The sequence below is a fragment of the Narcine bancroftii genome, chromosome 1 (genome assembly GCF_036971445.1).
Source record: "Narcine bancroftii isolate sNarBan1 chromosome 1, sNarBan1.hap1, whole genome shotgun sequence".
Lineage (NCBI taxonomy): Eukaryota > Metazoa > Chordata > Chondrichthyes > Torpediniformes > Narcinidae > Narcine > Narcine bancroftii.
The window spans coordinates 267,221,326-267,237,902 of NC_091469.1; the positions used below are offsets into that span (position 1 = coordinate 267,221,326).

The 16,577-nt window shown below is 37.5% G+C and overlaps 1 protein-coding gene across 44 annotated transcripts in view; it reads right to left on the reverse strand.

Annotated features, from left to right (window-relative positions):
• The window catches only part of sox6 (SRY-box transcription factor 6), a 676,057-nt gene that overhangs the window by 250,737 nt on the left and 408,743 nt on the right, over positions 1 to 16,577 (reverse strand). The gene's annotated exons all lie outside the window — the stretch shown is intronic.

Below are 16,577 nucleotides of genomic sequence, written 5' to 3' on the forward strand. Positions count from 1 at the left end.
GGGAAAATTGGTGGGTTGGGGTTGGTTGTTGGGTTTTTCCTCCTTTGTCTTTTGTCAGTGAGGTGGGCTCTGCGGTCTTCTTCAAAGGAGGTTGCTGCCCGCCGAACTGTGAGGCGCCAAGATGCACGGTTTGAAGCGATATCAGCCCACTGGCAGTGGTCAATGTGGCAGGCACCAAGAGATTTCTTTAGGCAGTCCTTGTACCTCTTCTTTGGTGCTCCTCTGTCACGGTGGCCAGTGGAGAGCTCGCCATATAACACGATCTTGGGAAGGCGATGGTCCTCCATTCTGGAGACGTGACCTGCCCAGCGCAGTTGGATCTTCAGCAGTGTGGATTCGATGCTGTCAGCCTCTGCCATCTCGAGTACTTCGATGTTGGTGATGAAGTCGCTCCAATGAATGTTGAGGATGGAGCGGAGACAACGCTGGTGGAAGTGTTCTAGGAGCCGTAGGTGATGCCGGTAGAGGACCCATGATTTGGAGCCGAACAGGAGTGTGGGTATGACAACGGCTCTGTATACGCTAATCTTTATGAGGTTTTTCAGTTGGTTGTTTTTCCAGACTCTTTTGTGTAGTCTTCCAAAGGCGCTATTTGCCTTGGCGAGTCTGTTGTCTATCTTGTTGTTGATCCTTGCATCCGATGAAATGGTGCAGCCGAGATAGGTAAACTGGTTGACCGTTTTGAGTTTTGTGTGCCCGATGGAGATGTGGGGGGGCTGGTAGTCATGGTGGGGAGCTGGCTGATGGAGGACCTCAGTTTTCTTCAGGCTGACTTCCAGGCCAAACATTTTGGCAGTTTCCGCAAAACAGGACATCAAGCGCTGAAGAGCTGGCTCTGAATGGACAACTAAAGCGGCATCGTCTGCAAAGAGTAGTTCATGGACAAGTTGCTCTTGTGTCTTGGTGTGCGCTTGCATTAACAATGGCGTGAAGCAAGGCTGCATTCTCGCACCAACCCTCTTTTCAATCTTCTTCAGCATGATGCTGAAACAAGCCATGAAAGACCCCAACAATGAAGACGCTGTTTACATCCGGTACCGCACGGATGGCAATCTCTTCAATCTGAGGCGCCTGCAAGCTCATACCAAGACACAAGAGCAACTTGTCCATGAACTACTCTTTGCAGTCCTCCTCTGCACATACATGTTAAAGCATTCACCAACCTTGCTAACATTCACTGTTCTGTATTTCCCCTTTCATTATTTCACTGCAACTAAGGCCCGACATCTGAGTCATATAATCAAATTTTTGTTCTCATATTTCTCAGTCTTCACTACAAAGCATGGATCAGGAGCATAATCAGCAACAAGTCTGGCCTCAAATGGCCAGAGAGTGCTAAAATTTTGTGAGGTTTCAGGAAATTGCAGAATGGCAGATGGACAAAGGCTCGTAAGGATTTAAATTTGAAGATGAGAATATTAAAGAAGGAGGAAGGTCATCAAGGAGAGCAGTTTGGGTTGACTGACACCCTGCATCGGATAGGATATGGGCTATGAATGATAAATTCATCCATGAAAGCATTAGATTGACTGAAGGGGAAAACTCATTGACATGCTTTCAGCATCAGATAGTCTGAGCCAGGTCAGGAGCAGATTTCGTAAAGAGCCATAATAAATGATTATGGGTACAGAACTAAGATGATGGCTTTGATCTTCGGAATGTTCACTGAAGGAACTGCCACTCATTTATGAATAGGTGGTCAGCAGTTTGACAAAAAAAAATTAAGTGAAGGGATGGTTGGGGAAGTATCAGTGAGGCAGAACTAAATTGACTAAAACAAAACAAATGACTAAATAACAAGCATTAAAAATCAAGGAGAAAACCAGAATTTGTTTGACAAGTAATCCAAATCAGGGATAATGTAGTGACATTGTGCTGTGAATAGTCCATTAAAATTAGGTTTAATGTCTGTGAATAACATCACAAGAAATCAGATGGTATCATTTTAAACACTGATAGCTACAGTTTATTGGAGAAGTAAAAAGAATGAGAATACACCAAATGATCCTTAAATTCAAAAAAGCATTAAGTACAGTTCTGAAGGGCACACTATTTTGGTTGAAATGAATTAAAATTACTAAAAAGAAGAGATCTCATCCAGCACACGACTGCTTGACTACAATATCATATATGGACTCTTTCCCCATTTGCCTCCTGTAGTTCCATTATGCTTTGTTCCCATTAAGATATGTCAATCCAAAAACAAAAGCAGGGATGAATAAAGCAGACATTGGAAGATCTTCAACCTGTCCCAACATAATGAGATTCACACACATGACAAAACTGGGTGATATTGCTGCAGTTTTACTGAAACTTACTTTCTGAGATTTTCGAGACTAAAATACAAAAGTCTGCAGACACTATGAATGAAGTAAAACACAGTGATGGAGAAACTCAGCAGGTCAAACTGTGCACTTTATATACCAATGATAAAGATACATAACCGATATATAGCAATGATAAAGATACATAACCAATGTTTTGGGCTTAAGCTAAAATACACGGCTTGACCTGCTGAGTTTCTCCATCACTGTGTTTTTACTTCTTAGATTTCTAGGCAACCACTAGCTGTTGTTCTCCAACAATGTAGAAAATTTAATGGTATAAATAGAAGAGAAATTGAACATTAAGTATCAATTTATGCAGATGACTTATTGCTTTTTATTTCAAATCCTGAAATTTCTATACCAAGTATATTAATCTTTTTTTTAATCAATTCAGTCAATTTTCAGGTTATAAGTTAAATTTACATAAGAGTGAACTTTTACCCTCAAAAGTTGCTTTTGAAGGCTATTCCAATTTTCCATTTAAAATAGTGGAAGAACATTTTCAAAATTTAGGACTTACAATTACAAAAAATTATAAAAACTTACTGAAAGGGAATTTCTGGTTAGGATTAAACAATCATTATTAGGTTAGTCTCCCTTGTCTATCACAATGATGGGTATATTAATTTGATTAAAATGAATATCTAAATTTTTGTATGTTTTTTTATTTCTTTTGTTTGTAAATTTTATTTTCCTTTTGCATCAAACATAAACATATATTTCTTCATCTTGAACAATACATTACAATAGAACCGAAGCAAAATTATACATATTTTTTTTAGAGATTACATAAACCAACACATTATAACCTATCCAAATATGTATATCTTGTGCTTTAAATTAATTTTAAATGATAAATTTCAATTTATCCTAATATTAATCCTAATTAATCATACATCTATTTAAAAACCTCATATCTCTACCTTCATCCAATTTAAATTCCATATTAAATCAATTCTCTAAAGTAAAATAAAACATCAATAAAATCAATATTACTCCATTCATAAACATATAACTCCCTCTATGGCACTAAGGAATATAGCATCAACCCCCCGCCCCCCCCCCCCCACCTCTATCATACGAGATGTCACTCATCACCACAAACGAGCCCTTAAACAACCGGGACTTTTCACCTACCAAATATTACATCAGAACAGTCTTTAATTTACTAGTCATTTGCCCATTCTCATTTACTCAGCCTATTAAAAGGCAAAGTTTCCACCAAATCTTATTTGATTTCAATCATAGTCTGAGAGTTCTATGTGCTTTTCAATTTCAATTGGACCTCATATTTTAAATCAATTCTAAATGTTAAATTCCAATATATCTAACAATAATCTTAATTAATAATATATGCATTAAAAATCTCACATCTCTCCAACATCCAATTTAAATTCAGTCAATTCTCTGAAGTAAAATAAAACATCAATACAACTTCATTCATAGATATATATAATAGTGGAACTCACCCCCGCCCCCCCTCCGACATTGGCGCTAAGGAAAAAAGAACCTCCCCCCTCTATTATACAGAATGTGGCTCATAGCCACAAACGAGGCTATGAACAGCAGCTGATGAACTCCGGCACCCTTCACCTCCCAGATATTACATCAAAACAGAGTCTATAAGTTTCTAGTCCATTGTCTTATTGCAAATAATTCCTATACATTTACTCGGCCTATTAGAAGGCAAAGTTTCCATAAAATCTGATGCCTGTTTGTATTTATAATAATTTCCTGGACTTAAATTCAGTCCCAATGGCTGGGATCAAAAGAGTTTGAGAAAGAGACTTGAATATAACATTTTCAGATGAAGATTGGTTTCTCCTCTCAGCTTGATTAATGATTCCTCATTCTGTGCAAGACATTGCTTATTACAATTTAAGATGGTGCACAGAACTCATATGTCTAAAGTTAAATTATCCCATTAACATACAGATATTGATCATTTTTGTGAGAAATGTAACTATTTTTGAACATTTTATTTTAAAAAATTTAGAATATACATGTACAAAATTTAAAAATACAGATACATAAGTAGACAAATTTATGCTACATGATGGTTATAACCCAAACATTTCAACCCCCACCCACCCCAAAAGACCTAGAAAAAAAGTGTGTGAGAAAGAGAGAAAGAAAGAGAGAAAGAAAGAAAGAAAGAGAGAAAGAAAGAAAGAGAGAAAGAAGGAAAGAAAGAAAGAAAGAAAGAAAGAAAGAAAGAAAGAAAGAAAGAAAGAAAGAAAGAAAGAAAGAAAGAAAGAAAGAAAGAAAATAAGAATGGTTGCTGGAAAGCACTGTTCACTCCACAAATTTTAACTCATTATTTAACTAGTGTTCTTTTTTGGAGATGGTTAACATGAACTGGAAGAAACTCAACTAAATATTTACACCTGAGGTCTGTAAATTTAGTCTCCATATTTTTCAGAAATATGTTTTACTTATTTCTTAGTTTGTAAGTAATTTTCTCATGGGGAGCACAGCTATGCATTTCTGCAGTCCAGCATGCCCGTACCTAGATGGGAGTCAGACTTCCAAGTAACTACAATACACTTTCTGGCCACTGACAATGCATTTTTAACAAATTCACCTTCATATTTAGATAATTTCAATTTTGGACATATTCATTATATTTCTCAGTAAAAACAATTCTGGGTTTTATGGAAATTGAATTCCAATAATCTGTTCATAAAAAAATTCCTAAATCCACCCAAAAAGGGCTCACTTTGGAACATGACCAAGTTGAGTGTAAGAAGGTTCCTATCTCCTTACCACATCTAAAACTTATAACTGATAAGTCCGACTTTAACTTATTTTATTTCTGTGGCATGAGGTGCAATTGTATTGTACTAATATATACCTAAAATTTATTATATTTGTCACACTGTCCTTACATAAATCAGACAAGTTTTGCTCATCAATACATATATTTAAATCTGATTCCCATCAATGTCTTTAAATAGAATGCCCCACTCCAGTCTATCAAATGCCTTTTCTGCATCCACAGCTACACTCAGATCACCTCCCTTTTGTGCCAGATGAATTTTACTAAGTGATCTACTTGCATTATCAGCAGATTGTTTCATTTTCGCAAGCCTGTTTAGTCCATATTTATTAATTTTGGCAAAATTTGCTAATCTATTTGCCAAGGCTTTGGCAATGATCTTATAATCTGAATTTAACAGTGAAATAGGTCCATAAGATGACAATTTGAATTGATTTTTTTTGACATTACTTTAATTATCACCATTGAGAATGATTCTGAGAGTGTATATGTTTCTGATGCCTAATCTAACAGCTCCATTAAAATAGGAACCAGCTAATCTTTAAATTCTTTATAAAATTCAGGGGGAAATCCATCCTCTCCTGCCAATTTATTGATTTGCAACAAACCCAGCACCTCCTTCACCTCCATATGGCTGAAGGGGACATTACATTCTATCTGTTCTTCTAGGTCTAACCTTGGAAACCTCATTTGTGAGAAAAACTCTTCTATCTTATTAAAGTCTGCTTAAGATTCTGATTGATATTACTTGGAGTAAAATGGCCTAAAGCCTCTTTCATTTCTTGTTCATATTCACAGATAGATTTTTTAACTGGATTAAATTCTCAACGTTGCTTCAACAATGCTGCACTTATATCCGGATAGAAAAATATTCTATTTCCTTCATATTCCAGCGGACCTCCTCTCTTTATTGCTCCATTCGCCGCTGCAGCCAGTATCTTTTCCCTGACTTGAAGCCTTAAGCATGTCATCAATATAGAACATGATTTTTGATGTGCTGCTGGTCATAGTATAAGGGTCACAGTATTGTTACGAGCCCAAAGGACCCCAAAACCCAGCAGCAATAGACATTCATCAAGACAAGTAGTTTTTAAAACAAAAGTTATTTTGAATCAACTTTAAACATGAAAACAGAATCAAACTTTAACTTATCTCTATACTTAACTAACCCAAATGAACCCCCTTCTAATTCTAAGTGCACGTGTATGTAATGTGTGTGTAAATTTAAAAAAAAGTTCTTTGGTTCACAGTTCAATCTCACCTCCTTCTTCCAAGATCTCTGGATGCAGGCAATTCTTATACTGTGCACAGAATTTAACATGTATAAAGTTCACCAGGCTTTGGTGCTCGAAAGGTAAATGTCTACCGTTCAGGAAGGTTCTTGTAGGGTTTGCAGAGAGAGAAATTTGTTGTTCCAGTATTTCCACAACTGAGGTACCACCATTAGTCACCTCAAGGTCTCGCTGATGAAACTTGCCCCATCAGGGTTTTCCAGATGCTAACCTCTTTCTTCAGGCCACCACAGAGTTGCCCTCTGTTCCTCCTATTCCAAGAGAAACATCAGACAGATAGCACTTCCAGCCATCCACTGCTTTGGAACTTTCTGTTTCCAACCAGCTCTTCCTGGCTTGCACTGTTCAGCTGCTTTTCAGTGTCACACACACACACAAGCTGAGAGGGCTTCTCCTCTCTCCCTCTCTCTCCCCAACTGAGCCTGCCAGAAAGTCCATGTGACTCTCTCACTTGTAAAACCCCCACCTTCTTCAGCAAACAACAGGAGTTCTTCTCTTTGGTCAAGATGTTGTTTTAAATAAACAAAATCCAGAGGGACCTTTCTGTGAGCACTTTGCAGAAAGGTACTTGTAGACATTTTGTCTCCTCCAAAACAATGATCTTTCATTTCATGACGTCAATTCAATTAGCACCTACTTGTGAAATGTGCATCACATTATCCAGATATCTTGCAATGTTATTGAATATGAATTCGTCAGTCTTTCAAATAAGATCTGCTTTAAAATGTGCATATCTATGTAACCCACTAATCTTACCAAAGTCCCACCAATATTATAATCCATGACACCTTTCAATCTCAATATTTTGTCCAATCTTTTCTGCTCCCAGCATTCTGGGTATCAATTCTTGGTAGAAAAGAATAGGTTCTGGACCTTCCATACCTTCTTTAAGTCCAACAATCTTGATATTATTCCTTCTACTAAAATGTTTTAATGCATCCACTTTTTATCCTACAATTTGTTCCTTTCAGTAGCCCACGCATCTGTTTCATACTCTTATGTTTTCCACTCTTTCCTTTATATCTTCCATCTTCTATTGTCTTAACTCTTGCCTCCAAGTTACTCATGGCAATTTATATATTGTTCACAACCTTAAGATTCTTTTACATTTTTTTTATTTGTAATTTTCAGTTCTCTCAATTCTCTCTTCTTCAATGGTACACTCAATTCTCTTTGAGCCTTTTGGCTGTTTACCCTTACCAAACAGTAAGACTTTCTTCTGTGTAGTTTGTTGTTCTTCTTCCTCTGCACTATTATCCCTGTCTAGTGAGTCTGTTGTGACTTCATCCTTCTCCTCTGTGTCCTGTTGCAGCAGTTGGAATCTGCTTGTACTAGCAAAAGCACCAGCTATGCCAGCAGGCGGTGGAGATGTACCTCCAGTTGCCCCCAATGGGCGAGCTACTCAGGTGAGGTGCAGATTTAACTCCACCCCAGGCTTCTTCTGGCTGGTCTCGATCTCCTTCGACTGCCCATTGAACTCCAGAAAACCCTGTAACAAGTTTGTTCATCTTTGGTGACATTTTTGAAGTGTTTAGATAGATTTTTTTTTCTTCAAGGTTGTATTTTAAAACTTCACTTATTAACTCTTTTTAATCACTTTCCTGGGAGGGTCGGGTTCTTCCTTCCTAACCCTGCTACGTCACGTGACCTCCCATAAATGTAAAACTTTTGAATCCTCTCCGATTCATATGTACTGGGAATTCTCAAATTTAGAGAGATTTTGGAAAGAGATTTTCTTCAAACTCTATCAACAATTTTCAAGATTAACTTGGACCCCTGTCCGTTAATTGCTTCATTTGTTTTTTCTCGCGACTCAGATAAACCTCTATTAGCATCTCAGGGAAACGTCTTAGCTTTTACTACATTGAGAGCTGAATGAGCTATTTTATTGAAATGGGAAAGAGATTCATCCCCATTCATATGAAGTGGCTATATGATGTAATGTCCTATTTAAGTTTAGAGATAATCAGATATAATATTAAAGATAGAAAGTTTCAATTTATGAAATTATGGGGCTCATACTTAGAATTGTTTTATAATTGGAAGAATCAATAATTATTATATGTTCTCCAATTCTCTGTCTGTTCTCCGGGGGAGTCACCAGTGATTCCACATCATTATTGATTTTTTTTTTCTTCATTATTAAAAAGGTCACCTTGATTGGAGGAGGGGACAGATTAGATTAGTCTATTTGTTTTTAGTTTTTTTCTCTTTTTTTAAATTTTTTTAAATCTTTATTATTTTAATATAACAGTCTAATAAATGAGTCTGACATGGTTGTGTCCGTTATATTTATTAATAGTTACTTATAATAACTGTCTAATAATGTAGTTTTGCATAATGTCTTATTTGCCCATTTTTTCTCTCCCTTCTGTACGTACTTACTTGATACAATTGATTGATTATGTAAACATCATGTATGAATGCTTATATGTTAAACACAATAAAAAAATTTAAAAAGAAAATAAATATTTCTAGCCTGATGTTATTTAAAATAAAATCTGCCTTGCAACACTTTCCCTGAGAGAACAGAGTCAAATCCAGAATAAAGGAACTACCACCTGAGCTGATGCATTTCACCCAATTCAAGGCAAAGGAAAAGAAAGAATGAATTGTTGGAGAGGTAAAAGAAGACTTTACTTTCATTTGAAAATATTTATTTGTTCACCTTTCAATAGCAGAATGGCTACATATCCACTTCCACATCCATAGAAATGTCTTTGTGTGGTAAGGTAGCCACATGGAACATTGCATTGGTATATTGTGAAATTGTCTGCCTGGAAGTGCTTAAACCAATGAGGCTGATCTCAAACACGTTAACGCGGCCCAATCTGAGGCCATGAAACACAGCACAGCAGATGCAAAACATCAAGAGGACTAAATTTTCTAGATAGAGCAAGCATGATCACATTGAATGGTGGGTTGCCTTGAATAGAGTTGAATTTTTTTTTTAATTTTAATTTTTTTCCCATTTGTTTGTCACTTTAGAGGTGGCTTTTTCACTCAGCGAGTGGTGGCAGAATGGAATGATCTCCCGAATGAGACAGTTGCGGCAGGGTCCATTCTGTCATTTAAGAGAAGGTTGGATGTGTATGTGGAGGAGAGGGGGTTGGAGGGTTATTGGCGGAGAGTGGGAGGTTTGAGCTAGTGGAGTTGTTCTAGTAAACCGGTGTGGACTCGAAAGGCCAACATGGCCTGTTTCCACTCTGTAAATGGTTATATGGTTATATTTCTCACAAAAAAAAATTAAAATTCATTAAAGGGAGAGCATTTTGGTCCTCCTTTTTTTACTTTAATCTACAGGTTTTAAAACTCAAGGTGTGTTTCATTTCTACACAACTTCTTGATTTTTTAAAAATCACCACTTGTCCTACTCTTCTTCACATTGCTGATATCCTGCCCTTTGATACTAGTTCTACAGTCTAAACCTTCTACTAAAAAAAATGTTCGACCCACACAACGAACAAAATAATTTACGAGTACCAAACACTACTGTTCTGCATTCTGCAAGCCCCTCCTATACAATGGAAAGTAATTCGTAAAATCATGAATTCGAGTTTGAACAATGAATGCCACTTTACCAAAGCCATACTTAGCTGAGAGACCAAGGCTTCTATCATAAAGCACTTAAATTCTTGTTGATATTGTGATTGATGTTTGCTGTAATTTGCTTATACATTTTAAAAAAACCTCCATTTCATTTCATACCTATAAATACAGATTAATATTTCCATTGAAGATAAATAATGACTCAAATTCATCATTTCACATAAAGCACAAAGTCAGGATCTATAAACATTCTTCATCTTTTCCAAATCCTGAATTCTGGTTAGGTGATTTTATTTTGATTACCGATCCAGCTATACTGCTTACAATTCATGATACATGTGGTCAATAGCCTAAAGTTTGTGAACATTCCAGTTAAACAACTCTTGTCAAGCAAATAAAACGTTGTGCTCCAAAGGTTGTTTACACACCGAAAATTATTGTGTTTTTATTGTTTGTTACAAGGCTCACTTTCCTTTCCCTGCACAGGCTCATCAAGAAGAATTCTGCTAACACTCGAGACAGCAGAGTATTAATACTGGTATTCTGCCCAGTGATACTCCTTCCAGCAGTAGTGCCTCAAGAGTGTCTGGATTTTGGGCCATTCTAGGGTGAGAGAGATCGGGTTTCCTTCCACTTCCACAGCCTCTGTCCTTCAAAGTAAACAGTTCCCACTCAAAGCTACTCAAAAGTTCCTCGGAGTTCACTTAACTAGTGTCCACATCTTCTTACTTGACAGGAAGGCACAACAGTGACTACACTTCCTGAGAAGACTGAAGTGGGCAAGGCTACCGGCCATAATTATCTCAACCTTCTGTAGGAACTCTATCGAGAGCATCCTGGCCAGCAGCATCCCAGTATGGTATGGTTGCTACAGAGAAATAAATCAAAGATCAATCCACAGAACCATAAGAGTGGTAGAGAGGATCACTGGAGTCTCCCTGCATCACCCACCCCCCCCCCACCCACCCACCCGCCCACCCTCCATCAAAGTGATCTACCAGGATTGTTGTCCGAGGATGGCAATGCAAACTCACTAAGGACCCCTTCCACCCTGCACACTGCATCTTTCATCTGTTCCTGTCGGGGAAGAGATACATGAATATCAGAGCCAACACCACCAGGCTGAGAAACAGCTTCTTTCCACGGGCAATGAGAATACGGAATGAGCAAAAGAACTGTCCACACTAACCATCTGAGACTCATTTGTACAAAATTACATTTATTTATTTATTTGTATTGATGAAATACTTATCCTGCATATGTATTATTTGTCTGTATGAGTATGTCTGGTTGTCTTTTGCACCAAGGACCAGAAAACGCTGTTTCATCAGGTGTACTTGTACAATCAGATGACAAACTTGACTTGTAAGTGGCATTTCTCACAAAGGTTTCAACACCCCCACCCCCAAATTGGGCCCACAGTTGTATTCATCACATTGACATTTTTCAATAAACTTATCTCCTGGAATGTTCTCTCAACAGTTTATCATTATTGTGTTGCTTGAAAAAAAATTATATTAAAAATGGAATTGGTCAAAAATAGTAGTATTTTTAAATGAATGAATGAATACGAGAATAACTTGGAAATTTATTTTTGATTCTTTGACTCCTTTGCTCAATTTAAACCTAGTTTTATTCCTCAAATGCTAACAACTTCAAGAACGAGAAGATTTATTTCACCACTAGATATGCTGTGGCTTTATTCTCCCTCAGTATCTATATTAAAGCTCAAGAGAAGAAGCTTTGAACAAAACATATACTTGTAGCTCCAAGACACAACTCATCCTTTGAAGTACTTCACCAGTCCTATTCCCCAATGTTTGCCCCTCACTATCTTCACTTCTGCTTATTGCAATGGGGTTAAGGTGAATGTTTACCAAAATTGTCCTTGATCTTAGACTTTGGACTCTTGCTTACTCCAAAAAATAGTTTCATTTATTCTAAGAGTTATGTTTTGTCTTCTTAATAGTAAATATTAATATAAAGTAAAGCATTTTCTAGACTGTACAAAGCAGTGTGTGTGAGTTTGTGTTCGTGTGAGCGTGTGCACACATACGTGTACACATTTTACAAGCATTGTTACAGATATTATTTAGACTTCTTGAGTGCTTGTATTCTTGTCCACCAGCAGTCACTGAACAGGAGAGGTGCTTGCTACAGTCTGACAATTTAAGCTGCAATTTAACCCAGTCTGTTTATTTGGGAAAGATCCAAATAAACAGATTGGGTTTCTTAAATATCCAGATCAACAATAAAAATTTCATCAGCGTCCAACAACAAGCCAGACACATTACAGTTACAACTATCAGGTCTTTAAAGATGGATGCTCGATTTGATGATCCAGCCTATAATCTGCCTGAGTATAGAAGTTATTTTAGCTTCCCTGATGTGTAAAGTCACATAAAAATAGGAGGCATGGCAAGAGAGACCATTTTAAAAATTTTTTAAGGGAAGGGGAAATGGTGTTCCAGCAGAAATTTTTAGGGTTCTTCTATTGCCTGTCTTGAGACCCTCTCAAAAATTTGGTCCCATCATGGGGACCATCCCATTTCTGCTCATTCAAAGTTTCATGCTACCCAAAAATCCATACAGTTTCAGCTGATTGCAGGAGTGTAACAGAGGTGATAAAACCTCAAGTATTAGTGGATGCATATTCAAAGGATTGCGTGTTTGCCTTATCTCTGTTCAATCAAATCTCACTCCATACAAAAAAAAAATAGCTTTTAAGTTCAGGAACAAAATACAACCCAATTAAAAAATATGTCTGCAACATCAAAGCTTTATGGAATAAAACATGAAAGTCTACAGACGCTGTGATGGCAGCCAAAACTCAGAAATGCTGGAGGAACTCAGCCGGCCTCACAGTGCCCATAGCAGGTTAAGATAGATTACCAACCTGTTATGGTAATTGTTGTATGAGATATAGAGTTTGAAGATTTGCCGCAAAGTCGATAAATCCAACTGGCTGGTAAGTTCCAGTCAGACATACCTGACCCATTCTAAATGAGTTACCCAACATGTAAAAAACAACAGCTGTTCATTTGAAGCCCCAGTAAATCTCAGCAACATGTAATTCATTTCTGTGAGGGATTGAGTTTCATCTCTCTACTTCCTAGGACACTAAATTAATTTCAATAACTTATATTTAGATATTGCCTTTAGGGACCTAAAGTTTCTAAATATGGTTCACAGCCAAGTTTCAACAAAATTCTAATTAAGTCATGTAAGAAAATATTAGGGTCAATGAAGTAGGTTTTAAGTAGGGTCTAGTTAGAATATAATGAGGTAAACAATCAAGAGACTTAGTGAGCCAAATATAAATAAACATTAAGGTTTGGGCAATTGAAGAGGTAGCGTGATTAAAATCAGAGACAACATAGACACCAGAACTAGAAGAACATCATGATCTCAGAGGGTTTTGGAAAGATAGTGTTGAACAACATCATGGACAAATGCCAAGAGGCCATTGCTTAACAATCGCCTTCAAGTACAAGGGGGAATGAATGTTTGGGAATTGGTAATTTAGGACATAGGCAAAAGCATTTTTATTTATTGGAGTGTAGAACATGAGTGACAAAGAGTCCTTTACAATAGATGTATAAGAACAGTAGCAAGATAATTACAGCAGAGACAATGTTGAGCAGTGTTCCAGAAATGGAAATAGGCAAATATTATGGATTGAAGATCATCTCAGGTCAAAATTGAACCTTAATATCAACAGTCTAATTTAGATACAGATCATTAACTGTGGTGATATAATAGGTAGTTAGTTTAAGGACCTGAACATGGTGCCTTTCCTTTTCAGATGAAGGAAGTCTCTGCTCATTGACTATCAAATATCAGCAAAGCTGCATGAAAATTTAGAGACCTTGTTGATGTCCAAAGAGACAATAATAACCTGGTGCTGGATGCCTATATCATACCAATGGAAATTTACACCATCATGATGCTTCCAAATAGCAGAATAATGGTGGGAAATAAAAAGCCAAGAAAGGATCCTACATGTTATGGTTAGGAAGCCTGATGATTCACCAATTACAACTGGATAGAAATGGAGCACTGTGGCCCCACCAAGCTGCACATTGATGAAGAAGTGTTGAAGGGAGATAGTTTGGTCAATCATAGGAAAGAATGAAGACATATCAAGGAAGTCAGGAGTTAGGTTTTGCTCGCTGTTATTTTAGATTTGTAGCACCATTGTGGATATAGTCATAGAAGCACAACATTGATTGGATGCATTCAAATACACCATTTTAGGAAAGCTGGTTAACCGGTCTTCTGAAAGCATGCATAGGAAATGGAGATTGGAATTGGGGTGAGAGTTTGCAAAATTGAAGCAGTTGACAATTGTTTTGATAAAGGCAGGACAATGCTATCAGATTTGAAGAGGACATCTCATTAACAGGACAAGATCATGGAGTACATGAGGTGTAAAACAGGATTAAGTTGCTTGTCAAGGCTTGGTCAGGGGTAAGTTTTAGAGGACTGGTGAGCTGGGGGAGGCTGTTTAGTAAGTGACATCAGATCAATGCTGGTGTTAAAGACATCAATGGGCTAGATTTTGTTGGGATATACTGACATTTCTGGATGAAATTGCTGGCATTTCTGATTCAAAATACCCCCAATGATTTCAGTGAGGATAGTAAAATATATGGTAGAAGGAAAAGTTATATTTTTATGTACCGGTGATTATAATTAATCACAAAAATTGGTTATATCTAAAAAATGGTACACGATAGGAAAATGTTAAGGCGATTTACGTGATCAGCAGCCCAAAATCCATAAAGTACACCCAAAATTGTTCAGAAAGAAAAATGTTCAACCTGCTGTTGATTTAACATTCTAATGAGATAAAGGTGGAAGATTTCTGAATATGAATGTTCTATTTAATTTTTTAAATATTTTTATTCAACTTTTAACAGCTTCTCAATATTTCTGGATATAGGAGAGATTCAGAAACAATGGACACACCAGAAAGCCTTGACAGCCCTGGTGCAATGGTTTCGCCAACTATCCAAGGGTTCCACTGGTATTTATTGGCCAGTGCACATTCTGGCCCATCCATATCACTCATTTCATATCATGATCCTATTGTTGCTCAGGGTCTCTTTGTTGAATTCCAGTTCTGCAAGATATCATTTCTAAACGTGACTTGGTTTTAATTCATTTTCAGGATATGCTAATCACTGGCAAGTTGGCATTTAATGCCCATCCCTAAATTCATACAAAAATGAGTACCTTCGAGAAACACCGCAGACCTTCTGTTGAATGTATTCCCATATTGCTCATGGGGAGGGAGTTCCAGATTTAGACTCAGTGACCATGAAGGACAAGAGATACATTTCCAATGTTTGAAGGGGTGCTAACACTTGAAATTGGAGGTGTCCTGGCTTTGTCCTTCATGGATTGAAAGGGATGCTGTTAGAGAAGCTAAAGTAATAACAACAGTACATTTTGTTGATGGTACACACTGTAGTCACTGTACATCAGTGGAGGAGGAACTGACTACTTGATGTGAATGATGGGAGTGCCAATCAATTGAGCTGCTGTACCTATTTAGTGTCAAGCTTCATGAGTTATTGACACTATACTCTTCCAGGCAAATGGAGATTATTTCACTTGTATTTGTTGAGGGTGGGGGTGAAGAAAAAAATGGGAGGGATTTCAAGGAGAAGTGCAGTTTTCTTCCAATTTGAGGACGATGTTGAAATAATGAGGAGATATTGCAAAGGTCTGAACCAAATTGAAGCTAATGTAATCCAACCAGATCAGGTTGTGAATATTTTAACCCAGTGCCCAATGTGTCTATTCGAGGGAATATCCTTTGATGTAAGGAAGTGTACAGGAGAGAGATAGATCAGCTCATTGTACGAGGTGACAACAACAACCTTGCGCTCAACATCAGCAAAACTAAGGAGATGATGGTGGAGTTCAGGAGGCAGTCATGGGAGCATGACCCAGTCCTCATCAAGGGTTCAATAGTGGAGAGGGTCAAGAACTTCAAATTCCTGGGAGTCAACATCTCTGAGGACCTGTCCTAGAGCCTCCATGTTGATGCAACCACAAAGAAGGCTCACCAGCAGCTATACTTTGCCAGGTGTCTGAGGAGATTCACTATGAAACCAAAGACTCTCAAAAACTTCTACAGGTATACTATAGAGAGCATGCGTCACTGCCTGGTACAGAGGCACCAACTCTCAGGACAAGAATAAACTCCAGAGGGTTGTTAACTTGGCCTATGACATCACAGGCACCAGACTTCACTCTTTTGAGGACATCTACATGAGGCGGTGTCTTAAAAAGCAGCCTATCACCTCAAAGACCCCCACCACTCAGCTCATGCCCTCTTCACTCTGCTATCATCAGGGAAAAGGTACAGGAGCCTAAAGATGAGCACTCAGCAGCACAAGGACGGCTTCTTCCCCATTGCCATCAGATTCCTGAATAATCAATGAACCAAAGACACTGCCTTACTTTTCATACACTATTATTTTTATATATTTTTTTAAATAATGTGGTAAGATGGTTATAGTATATAGGTTTGCTCTATGATGCTGGCACAAAACATCAAATTTTATGACTTGTTCATGACAATAAATTCTGATTCTGAAATATTAGACAATAGATCAG